At 36.2% G+C, this 12,035-nt stretch overlaps 1 pseudogene; it reads right to left on the bottom strand.

Moving 5' to 3' along the window:
• LOC109048322 overlaps positions 1–12,035 on the bottom strand; it is a 106,500-nt pseudogene that overhangs the window by 27,426 nt on the left and 67,039 nt on the right.

Below are 12,035 nucleotides of genomic sequence, written 5' to 3'. Positions count from 1 at the left end.
TCTATTTTAATACACCATATTCCTAAATTGCCCAGAACTTGGATATTATCATTTTAATAAACAATATTTATCATAAAGCTGCTTCAGACACTTTTCATGCCTAAAAAAGCTTTTACTCTTGGTAAAATTACTGCATGAATGGCTCATTGTTTTAACAACTGTGGTAATAAATATTTATTAATAGATATAAGTGATTGCAATTGCACCATAAATTTATTAAAATGCATTGAAGTGTATTTTCCCCTTGTTTTACACAGACATTAATATTCTTTGTTAACTTACACTTCTACTAAAAATAAAAAATTATAATTAAAATCAAAATAACATATAGAATATAGAGAATTTCTACAATGGATTCTCCATTTGTGACAGCTGCCATGTCACAGAGAGCAAAACATACTGAGAGGACCTTTAGAAATACCTTTTATAATGCATTATATATAGAAAGTGTTTAACCTAGAACCGTTTTGCAGACAAGTGGTTACCTCGTAGAGCGTGTTGTAGGTGGTGATGGTCACAGTGCTGGTGTGCATCATTAGTCGCTCTCCGAGCAGCGTGAAGAGGCTGTGTGTGTGCATGATCTCCACCTTCCTCCTGCACACAGACACACACACACACACACACACACACACACAGAGCACAGGGGGAAATGAGATAAGAGGCACATGTGTCATGTTGTTTGCAGTGAAATTGACCATGCAAAGGCAGGTATAAACTCACTCACTGGTTCAATTTTACCCCCCACAGCCTTCCACACCATTAAGATCAATGAGGAGGTGCATGCAACTGGCACACTGATGCGATTAGAAGTGACACCGCACTCCTCAAGGGCACACACACACACACACACACATACACACACACACAACACACAGCTGTCAGTGGCCCTCTTACAGCCTTTCAGTGTTCCCGAGCACGTCAGTTAGGGGGAGGGGGACATGACAGCACATTTAATTCACCACTCAGACAAGGCTGAAGATGCATATGATAAATGAATACGCAAATTAATGACACACAGTTCTACATGTGGGCATGTCTAACATAAAGGAAAATTTCCTAAATATTAGTTATAAATAAATAAACAAAATGGGACATTAACCAGATTTTATTTTATATATTCTATTTGAAGGATTAACAAGTGTTTTTTTTTTTTATATATATATATATAATCTGATTTTATATTTAAGCAGGAAAGTGATGGATGTCTGAATTATGATGGATAACCTTAATACATTGTAAAAAAAAAAAAAAAAAAGATTTTGAGTTTGTAAATAAAATGAAGATTATTTCAGTCTCATATATTTATGCAGTATTTAAGTCTATCTACTTCAAGATTTCACATTTAATTTGATTTGTTTCTTAGCATTTCAAAGTAATTAATTGTGATACTTACTAGCAATTTCTGTGTGAAAATTGTTTTTATACCAAATTGTTTTCTTTGTAGCATATTGTCTCTGCCTTGCTGGACACATGAACTGTCAGGACAAATATTCCAGCAGTTGCTCATGCGTTTAACACTTCCTGTCAGCTACAGAACAGTCATTCTCTAAATTTGTTCTCTTCCCCTCCTGAAAGGGCAGGTACACATAGTGGGGTCCTTTCTGTCCATGTGGTAACTTTTGAACTCCTAAAACTCCGGCTGTGTTGTAATTGAAGGGACTATTTCTATATAAAGGTTATAATGTATGAGACTTAAGCTCAAGAACTTGAAATGAAGAAACTTAACATGACTATTAACCGCACAGTAGGAATAATCCCAATCCCTAGGTTTCTTTGTGTGCTAACACACCAAATACAACTTTGTATGCTCATATACAGGTCTTTACACAAATGTTTTGATCATTAATACTCACTTGTGTCCCAGATGTTTCAGGAAGTAGCCGAGAACTTTAAGAGCTTGGACTCGTATACTCTCGCTTTTGGAGGCCAGGAGCTTGTAGATGACTCTGAAAAGTAAATAACGGAGATACATAAATTGTGGGAAATGTGGTTTCATTATTGAATTAATGCAGATTTGCATCCTGTGTTTTAACATGCTGTGCAGTTTGAAAAATATAGATGTGAATGAAAGGAGTAAACCATGGGTTAATTAGTTGTTGTTTTTTTGAATGGACTAAAACTATGAAAAACTATGTAAAAATTATGAGAACAATCGTGATTACATATTTGAATCGATTGACAGCCTTAGTAATAAAATGTCATAAAGATACCCAGAGGGTGTGAATTCATAGGGAGGGCAGTTCAAACAAGCACTTAAGTCCCTTGCAATGGGTTGTGAGGCGAGAGAGAATGTGATTGATGCAGCTGTGACAGCCCAAATCTATTTAAGTTACGTAACCGGACTATGCAAGAGCCGTTTGTCCCCGAGGCCTCACCGTATTCCATTCCTCTGGTCGAAGGCAGGGATCATGGAGGCGGGGTGCTCAGACATGAGCGCGACCAAGAGCTGTAGCACATCATGGATGTTTTCATCCTGCCGGAGAGAAAAATGAACAAACAGACAGTGAACCAAACAACAGTAGACTGTAACGATCCACCAGATACCCTTAAAATGTCTGGGTGTTATATAACGCTGCACTTAACTAGCAGTTTTCAGGATTCATTTGGTGTTTTTAATCAAACGGCTGCAGAGATGGTGCATTACTGCAATTTCATGGGACTCAATCGAAGCATTAATGCAGCTTTCAGGATAATATTAGCACCTTCCTGATGGACTCAAATACATCTGCACTTCTTCGGACACCTAAGGTGAACATTTCAGGCTTCCAGAAAGATAAAGGCAGCTTGTTTTTCTTACAGATCATGTAACAAGGTTTGTTTAATAAAGGCTAAAGAAAATTAGACCACAAGACCTTTGCTTCGTTTTACCTCATGCATGGTTAGAAGGTAGTTTAATATGCTCTGCAACTCATCTTCCTTTACTCCTCGGTCCTAAAAGAAAAAGGAAAGCACACAAAAATTACATATATGCAGGCCCACATTATAATTTGTCTAATTTTTGTAGATCTAATTTTTACACAAGTTTATTTTTTAACTTTTGATAAAAATTTTCTTTAAATGTGGTCAGTGTGTCATTTCTTTTTTTTCAGTCCATTTAACTAAAATGGCATGAAACCAAGCAGACAAAAATATATATATATATTTTTTTTTAATTTCCAGTATATATTAATTATATATTTTGTTGATGCTTGAGTTAAAGGTTTTTAAGGAACCTTATCAAAGGTCTTGCAATGTATTTCTTACATGCTATGGACATCGGCTGTAAAATCATCTATGATTTGACTTTTGAGAAAATACTTTGATACTTATATAATTGACACTTAATTGATACTTAATAAGTTGGGTTTTTCAAGGTTCTGAATGAATAGGAAAACATTTGATGTTGCTGGTATCTGCATTACATTGTTAGCGTGAGTCTCAATGCTTTGTTTGGTGAAGTGAAGGGCTTTCTTGATGGATTGGGGCCACTATTACAAGCCGCTCACAAAGCTAATAACTGCACGAAAAGCGAGAAAATGTGGAAGGGGCAGAATATAATAGGAACAAAACAAAAAGGCAGCGGCTAAATGAAAAAAAAAAACAAACAAAAAAACGTGCTGCTTGGCAACCACATCATGCTTCTCAAAACAGGACGATAGCGTGTAACACACGTAACACACATTGCTTTGTGTCGAGTGATGATCCATAATGCAATTCTCTCCGTGTTGGCCTCATCAAGCCATCTGTATTGTTTTTAAACAAAGGCAAATAAACAAATTTCTGCATGACTGCCTTTCAAACTGGATCAAATTTGAGGGAAAAATTAGGATAAATTGTGTTATTTTAACAAAACAGACGTGTCTTCTCGCAGTCACTGCTTGGGAACTAATGCATTTTACCCAGGCGGCCTGAATCATTGCAATGACATGTCAAATAAAATCAGTTTTGAAGAACAAAGAGCTGATGCACAGGACAAGGCAGAGCAGAAATGACATGGAATATGTTACCACATGTGTCAAAGATAGTTTTATTATAAAGTCTAACTACAAAATATTCATCAGGGATATTTCTTTTTCCTGTATATACACATACACTTACATATTTATATATAAAAATATGAAAAATATTTATAAAACAAAATATAATGATTTTGTACGGTCTCACCTTGAGAATGAGCTGTTTGAGGAAAAGGAGCTTGAATGCCCGCAGGGATATAATCTCCTTCTGAGAGGGCCGTGGACCATCTGTAAGAAAACACAGTGACGTACAGCGATTACATTGGTTGCACAGATCTAAACTCTTAATAAACACCTGCGTATGGTGTTTATTATATGTGAGACTCTTAATATACGCTATTTATCATCATCAATGAACCGAAAAATTAACAATACCTTATGCCATTTTGATTCCTAATTCTCGGTTTAAGCTTGTTGGAAAAACATTTATGGGGCCGACTTTATAAAATATATCACTCTTTTTGAATATTTCACAAAACCAACAGCTGAAAATCATATGACTCATCTATTAATGAACAAATTAAAACATTTTCAGGGACAAGGGAAAAGCTGCAGCTCAAAGCTGCAGGTTTCTTGCAATGGGTTCGAACAGAATTCAGTACAGCGACACACAAAACACAAGAAAAACAAAAGTAGCACTTAAGACGCAGCTTAGGGAATACAAAATCCCTAAACACACCGCCAATCCCATTTCCAAACTACACAACCACCCTATTTCTCTCTCTCTTTTACAATCTCTCACTATCTTTCTCAAAGAGACACACGAGCACTCCTCATCTTTTATTGAACGTGCAGCGCCCAGACGTTACAAAGCTGCCATGAAAAATTGACATCACTCTCTGTATGGAAAGCCAAAGTGTAGCAGAAACTCAGTGCATGTGTGTGATGTAATGAAGCAGGTCAGCGTCCTCCCGATTTCAAGCCATGTTCATCCCTGCATCAGGTGTGTGGCGCTGTTGTCCTTGCACTGCAGTTCAGCACTCTGTGTGTAGTTACACACATTCGTACGCTGTGAACGTGGTCAAGGTCTATTTGTAGCCAGGTACATCCCTTGACCTTTCCCAGCTGCAATGATTTGGCGCAGTGAGAGAACTGATGATCGGCTGTAGACTGTGCGCTCTGCTTGAGATCTGGAGGAAGGGGTCGGTATATGTGTGTCCCATAATATTTAATAGGATGACCACTTTACAGCATCCCAAAGGTCAAAGCACGGCCAGTTGGGACAATCAATCAGAGCCTGTTAACATAACAGATCTGCTGCATACTTAAGAATATAACAAAATATTTGTCATTGACTGTTCTGTGTGAAAATGTGCTTACAGATATGCAAATGAATGCTTAGTGAAATGCTATTAGAATTAGATTATCACTGTATTTGTTGGCCAAAAGTTTGTCAATTTAAAGATTTAAATCATTTGAGTTTTAAAATCCAATTAAGACTAAACATAAATTAAAACAAGTCTAAATTAATGCTACGCTGCACAGAAACAAACACACTCACTCTACAATGCGACAGACCCATGCAACATCATGGGAAGGGCAACAGGGTTGCCATGGTGACGGGAACTGCATCTAACAGAGATAATCAGCCACAAGTCTCAGTGTTTATCTGAAGTACACAGAGAAGGGAAGAACCTAATGCAACTACAGGCTTGTCTAAATGGGCCAGTACATCTACTATATAATATAATATAATGGACAACATCTAAAAACTGAAGTACATGCACAGCTTTTACCCACCCAGCAGATCAAAAAGAAATACAAATTACCTTTGCTCTCGTCTTATGCTCACTTAAAATTAATCTTTAAACACATTGCAATCCTTGGTAATTCTCAAAATGAATATTCATTTCTTTAATTTATAATGATGCATACATTCATTTGTAGCATTTACAAAATTATTTTTAAGTTGATTACGTTTAATTTACAAAACAGTCTAGAATTTTGTATATTGACCTGCATTGGCCAGAACTGTAATATCAGTGCATCCCATATTATATTATATATATATATATATATTATATATATATATATATATATATATATATATAGTTTTTAATGAATTCATTAACATTTTATTAATATGAATCAAAAGTGACGGGAAAGACTTTCAAATTGTTACAATTAGAAATTTTAAGTTTAAAAATGTCTATTTCAGAAAAATTCCTGAAAAAAAAATGTATCACAGTTTCCACCTACATTTCAACAGTTAATAATTAGAATAATTTGAAATATTTCTTGAGCACCATATCAGCATATTAGAATGATTTCTGAAGGATCATGTGACACTGAAAAAATTATAATATCTACCTTTTATTCACTATCAGCCAGAACACAAGAATAATAATCAGCTTATTTGTATTGGCCAGAATTTTAATGTAAGAAGCTTTTATATACAATACCATTTAATATTCTTATTTACCATCATCAAATATCATATCAGCATTATGTCTGCCATCAGATATGCTGCTTTTTAAATACATTCATTGTTTACTTAAATGTCACTTGTAAACTAAACAAATACATTTGAGTTGAACAAGCAGATCATAGTGATCAGCTGTTTAGGGGCTAACGTTTATAAGCGTGTCAGATCAGTAAAACACATCATCAGGCTGTTATAGTTGTTGGACGCTACAAATCATTCATTTCAGACTTTAAAGCATTAGATGGAAGATCTGACAGATTTTGCATGTGGCATTTGGGAAAACAGTGAGAAGGAAAGAGAAAAAAAACTACAACAGACAAGAGAATGAGAAAAGAAGTAAGAGAATGAGTAAATGGGAAAGTGGAAAACACTGAAGAGCAAGGCAGAGAGAAAGTAAACTTGAGAGGAAACCCGGATTTAGAATGAAGATGAGCAACAAGAGAACAAAGGTGCCCAGGATACTAAAATAGACCGAGACAGATGGGGAAAAAGGAGTGGGCAGTGTTTCAAACTTCATTCATGCTTAATATTGCTGGCTGTCTTTTTGTAGACACACTCTCCACCCTGCCACAACATACCGGTTAGCGTGTGTGAGGACTTCTGAACTGCTCAGCTGCTCCCAGAACATGTTTATTTCCTCTGTGGTATTTTGTTTTGTTCAAAAACTACATGATCATGAGATCTCACTATCTAGGGATTTCATTTAGGCTAATTTCGCTACCCGATCATGTCGACAATGTGTAACTATCTTGTATGCTATGACGTAAAGTGTAAAAGAGTCCTGTGAGGTGGTAAATTCTACAAATAGACATGTTTGAGGACTCACCCAGGCCTTTAGGGGTGATACCGCTACTTTCCAGGGGGTTGCTGGCCCAGTAGTAGTACTTGAGGGTGTGCATGAGCTGCAGGACGGTGCCCACTCTACGGATGGTGCTGTAGATGGTGGCGGTGCCAATGAATTCTGCCGACAGGTACGTGTAGAGGGAAAGCTGAACCTGAGAAATGGAAAACACACACAGTGGATTACATGATTTAAAATGGGCTGAAAGGGTTATAACAAGATTCTGATTGGCCAATACAGAGTCAACGCCATGCTTAAATACATAGAGTAAGCTGCGTTCATGCCATGTCATCATTACGATAATTTCGAGATGACAACATGTGGCATTCTAATTGGAGCTGTTCACATCCTTGGACTCTTAAATATGCATTTCTTTGGCAACACTATCAACACCTAAACATAGCAGCTAAATGAATCTGAGGCGGGCAGGTGGTACAGTGGTCACATGGTACACATCATAGCGCTTAGAAAATTCCAAGTTTACAAGTTGTAATTATAACTCATAAAACTTGGTATCTCGAAATTACGGTAATTACGACATGATCTATAGTACAGTTAGTTTATTTGTCATGGAATATATTTTCCAGCAGAAGGATGATTTTTAATTAAATGCTTAATAAAATAATTTGTGTAATAAAACAACATTTTAATGAAAAATTTATCTTCAATATTACAATATAATTTTTAAAATAATTAATATAAATTTTTAAATTAAAAATATGAATATATTTATATATATATATATATATATATATATATATATCCACGATCCTTCAGAAATCATTCTAATAGGCTGAAATCGAAAATGTTTGTAACATTATGAATGTCTTTACTGTCACTTTTGATCAAATAAACACATCCTTGCCAAATAAAAATAATTACTGTAGCTTAAAAAATTCTCTAACCTCAAACTTCTGAACAATACTGTATATTACACTACTGTTCCTTTGGCTGAAGCAACTGACAGTCCTTTCACGAGTCAGTAAATAAATATGAAAAGCACAGTATTAGATTTTTCGCTTTTACAAATTTGTTCCTGTGAAGAAAATGTTCCTGTGTTTTTGTGTAAAAAGCTGTTCTCCTGAAGCTGACCCTCACACACACACACAGACATGTGTATCCCACATGTACACACAGCCGTTTCTTACACTGATCAACATGGACATGCTAATTAGGCTCAGGCTTAATGAGGCTGCTGTGGAAACCAACTTTTATCAGTGTGTTTAATCTCATGTTTGATCCAGCCTGCTAATTCAGGTCAATATCATGGGGACATTTCCCCCCTAACTAAATTACAGCTTTATACGCAAGCAGTTCAAAGATAAAGCAAGAAAACCAGGACCTCACAATGACAAGATGAATCCACTAGGCTTTTTACATTTTCTTTTGAAAATGTAAGCAGTGCCTGAGCAAAGTTCACCACCATGTGTCTGCTAAGGTGTTATGAGTGTTTTATTTTTTAACAAATTCCTTTTTTTCACATCAAGGTAGAACACTGAAAAGTGTGAAATCTGCCTCAGACTGAAAAAGCTGATCTATAGCTTGACTTTTTTTTTCTCCATAGCTGTAATATTTCACATATCTGCTTCCTGCACTCAAGCCTTCACTTCATCTCTCTATTTTTCATTCCCTCTGGATGTTTCTTCATTCTCTCTATCATAAAGGGCTGTAGTCACTGCAGGATATTCACTCCTCTGCGTGGACGGGTTAGGGAACAAAAGCCGACGATCATTTCTTCCTGCGGTCATGTTTCCGAGGTCATTATCTAATAATTGAGCCTCTCTGCTTTTGCAGAGGAATGGCACTTTTTCCCCCCCAGATTTGTGGATCAAGTGCCTTTGAATGCAAAGCTTATGCACACACTTCTAGGGATGCATGATATATCGGCCACCATATCGATATCGGCTGATAAATATTAATTTTTCTGTTATCATTATCAAACCGATAAGAGAATTTGCCCAATATCTTAGAGCTGATAAATAATACATTATTTCCTGCAGAGACACTTCAGATGCGCACTGTTCACCATGATGGTTTTTAATTGCTTGAAATATCATTGGAAACACTTCGAAAAGGAAAATACAGTTAACTGCAAAATGTGCAGGGCAAGTCTGTCATATTATAATGAGATTATTAGCTACTGTAAAATAATGTAACAGAATCTTTGTTCGCCCGTGTTTTAGCACTTTGTTAAGAGAAGAGCGCATCCACAACGAATCTCCAAATATGTGGTATATCTAACTGTTTTAATTTATTTCTTTCATGTTTCTCTTGTGGCCCAAACATAGTGAAAACAATGAGAAGAAACGTATTTCGTGTTCAACGGGTTGTTTTTGGAAATTGGTGCATAAAATAAAGCTGCTCCTTTGCTTCATTGATAAAGTGTTACTGAAGTGTAACAATTTTATTTAGGCTATAGGCCTATAATTCATTGTAGGCTATAATAGACCTGTTTTAAAATAATTTTTTTTTAAACAATTTCAGTGAGGAGTAGCCTAAGCTAATAGCCTAATTTTTTATTTTCCTCACAGGCTGCGAGTAATAATAATAGCCAGAAAATAACAGGCCTACATTAATTGGAAATGCCAAATACTCTTAATAATGACAATATTTAATGATTTTGACAATATCTCTGGCTATAGTCCTTACATGATTGTCCTCTTTCAACACACTCCATCGTCTTATCCTCAGGCCCCCCGATCCGCTACGCCACTGTCCATGGAACGATTTTAGTTATTTATTTATTTTTTTTACATGCAAGTAATGTTGTCCAGTCACTTGTTTCCATTATTTAAGCATTATTTTATTTATTTGTAAGGTTTATGTTTGATTTAGGTTGAAGTGTTTAATGCTGAGACTTTTTTGGTAATCAGGCTCTCAAAAATTATGTAAAAATGTGGATTTAGATTTATCGGCCAACATATCGATTATCGGCTTTCGTATTTAAGGAATTATCGGTTATCGTATCGGCCAAAATTTTCGTATCGATGCATCCCTACACATTTCACACCTCATAAATGTGACGGATAAAAATATCTAGAAGCATATGCTTTGTGCAATCATGTACACAAGTGCATAATGCATAATGTAAGCTGACTGCTTGGGTTAGAATTTCATTAACACTTAACCTCTTATAAAAGGTCCTTTGGTGGTGGTTCCATGGGGCACTATATATTACATATATTGCAGTTTATCTTACTGAAATAAATGGACAAAATACAATTATATTAATTTGAAAGATCAATACAGTGTGCAAATTTCCTGTAACTTTCCTTGGTGAGCATAAGAGACTTTTGAAAGCTAGTGTAAAATACTAAAATACAATATCTTGAAATACTGTTTTTTAGGTTTTCTTTTACCTCTAGCGTGTGTGGGACGAGCTCACCTTAGCTGGTGTATGGATCCAGATGGCAGCATTAAACAAAACGTGATCACACAGCTGCTTCAGTAAAGGAGCTCCGTGAGTCAACCCATCTAGATACTTGGCAAATGACAGAAACTGCTCCAAAACTGCCCTAGTGATGTGCACCCGAGAAGACTAATAAAAAGAGAGAGAGAGAGAGACAAGTGTCAGACAGAGAAAGTGAGAGACACAGCATAGAGCGAGACATTTGACACTTTCTATTAACAGAAACGCTAGATAGGGGACAAAAAATTTTGGTTTTCGGATAGGGCCACTATGCGAGCTGGATTCAATCCTACATCTCCTGAACAAGTGCTGCAGCTCAGTGTGTCTAGAGCATGTGTGTTACCCACTAAACCATGGGTCTGCTTATCTCAACTATTTCAATTAAGATATTATTGATTAAAATGATAAATAGTCATCGTCTGCAACCTCTGCTCATGTGAATCTGACACAATTTTGGCCAAATACAACTTCTAATTTATGATTAACTGACTTTTATTAATAAAAAAAAAAATACTGGATGACTCTCTTACCTTCTCCAGTAAATAGCCAATAACCAGGAAGCCTTTTCCACCCAACATCTGCTCTTGCATGGCTACTGAACTCTTCAACAACTCCACTAGAAAAGCGAGGAGAGTGGCACTGCAAGCACAAAAAAAAAACAAAAAAAAAACATTTGTGTAGCATTTGTGAGAGAATGGGATCAGGATACAATGTGTAAGGGTTTAATAAACCAAAATAAAGGTTCCAAATGAGGGTTTTCATAAAATAACCATTTTTGCTTCCCCACTGAACCTTTCAGTAATCATTTCTTCAAAGAACCATTTTTTCTCAGAGTAAAGAACATTTTAAAATCTCAAGAATTGTTTATCAAGGTTCCATGGATGTTAAAGGTTCTTCACGGAACCATCAATGCCAATAAAGAACCTTTATTTTTAAGAATGCACATTTCTTATAGTAGCCAAATGTTTAAGGACACCTCAAGGGCAAGATAATATATCCCAATGAGCAGTATTAGAGGAAAAATGTACACACACACACACACACACACATACAATGATGGTTTCCCTTCCTAGAAGCAATATCGTCATTCTAGCAAACACAAATTGTATCTTAGTTTCTTAAATGACATAGTTGAGACAGTGCGATTGCAGATGAAATCCTCAGTGTCTCTTTCAATTTCTAAACTGCCATAAGCTGACGGATGGGCCGGTGACCTCACCCATCTCCCCACAGACAGTAAATCCCAGCGGGGAACATTACCACTGATCGATATCCCACAGATTTCTGCTCTACTGATTATGCCTGCCAGCTCACTGCTGATCGCTAATCTACTCGCCATGCCTGCAAGCTCAATGAGCAGTTTTT

This window comes from Cyprinus carpio, unplaced genomic scaffold (assembly GCF_018340385.1).
Source record: "Cyprinus carpio isolate SPL01 unplaced genomic scaffold, ASM1834038v1 S000006658, whole genome shotgun sequence".
Taxonomy (NCBI): Eukaryota; Metazoa; Chordata; class Actinopteri; order Cypriniformes; family Cyprinidae; genus Cyprinus; species Cyprinus carpio.
The sequence above is the reverse complement of the archived record's forward strand: the minus strand, read 5'-3'. Positions and strand labels throughout refer to the sequence as shown.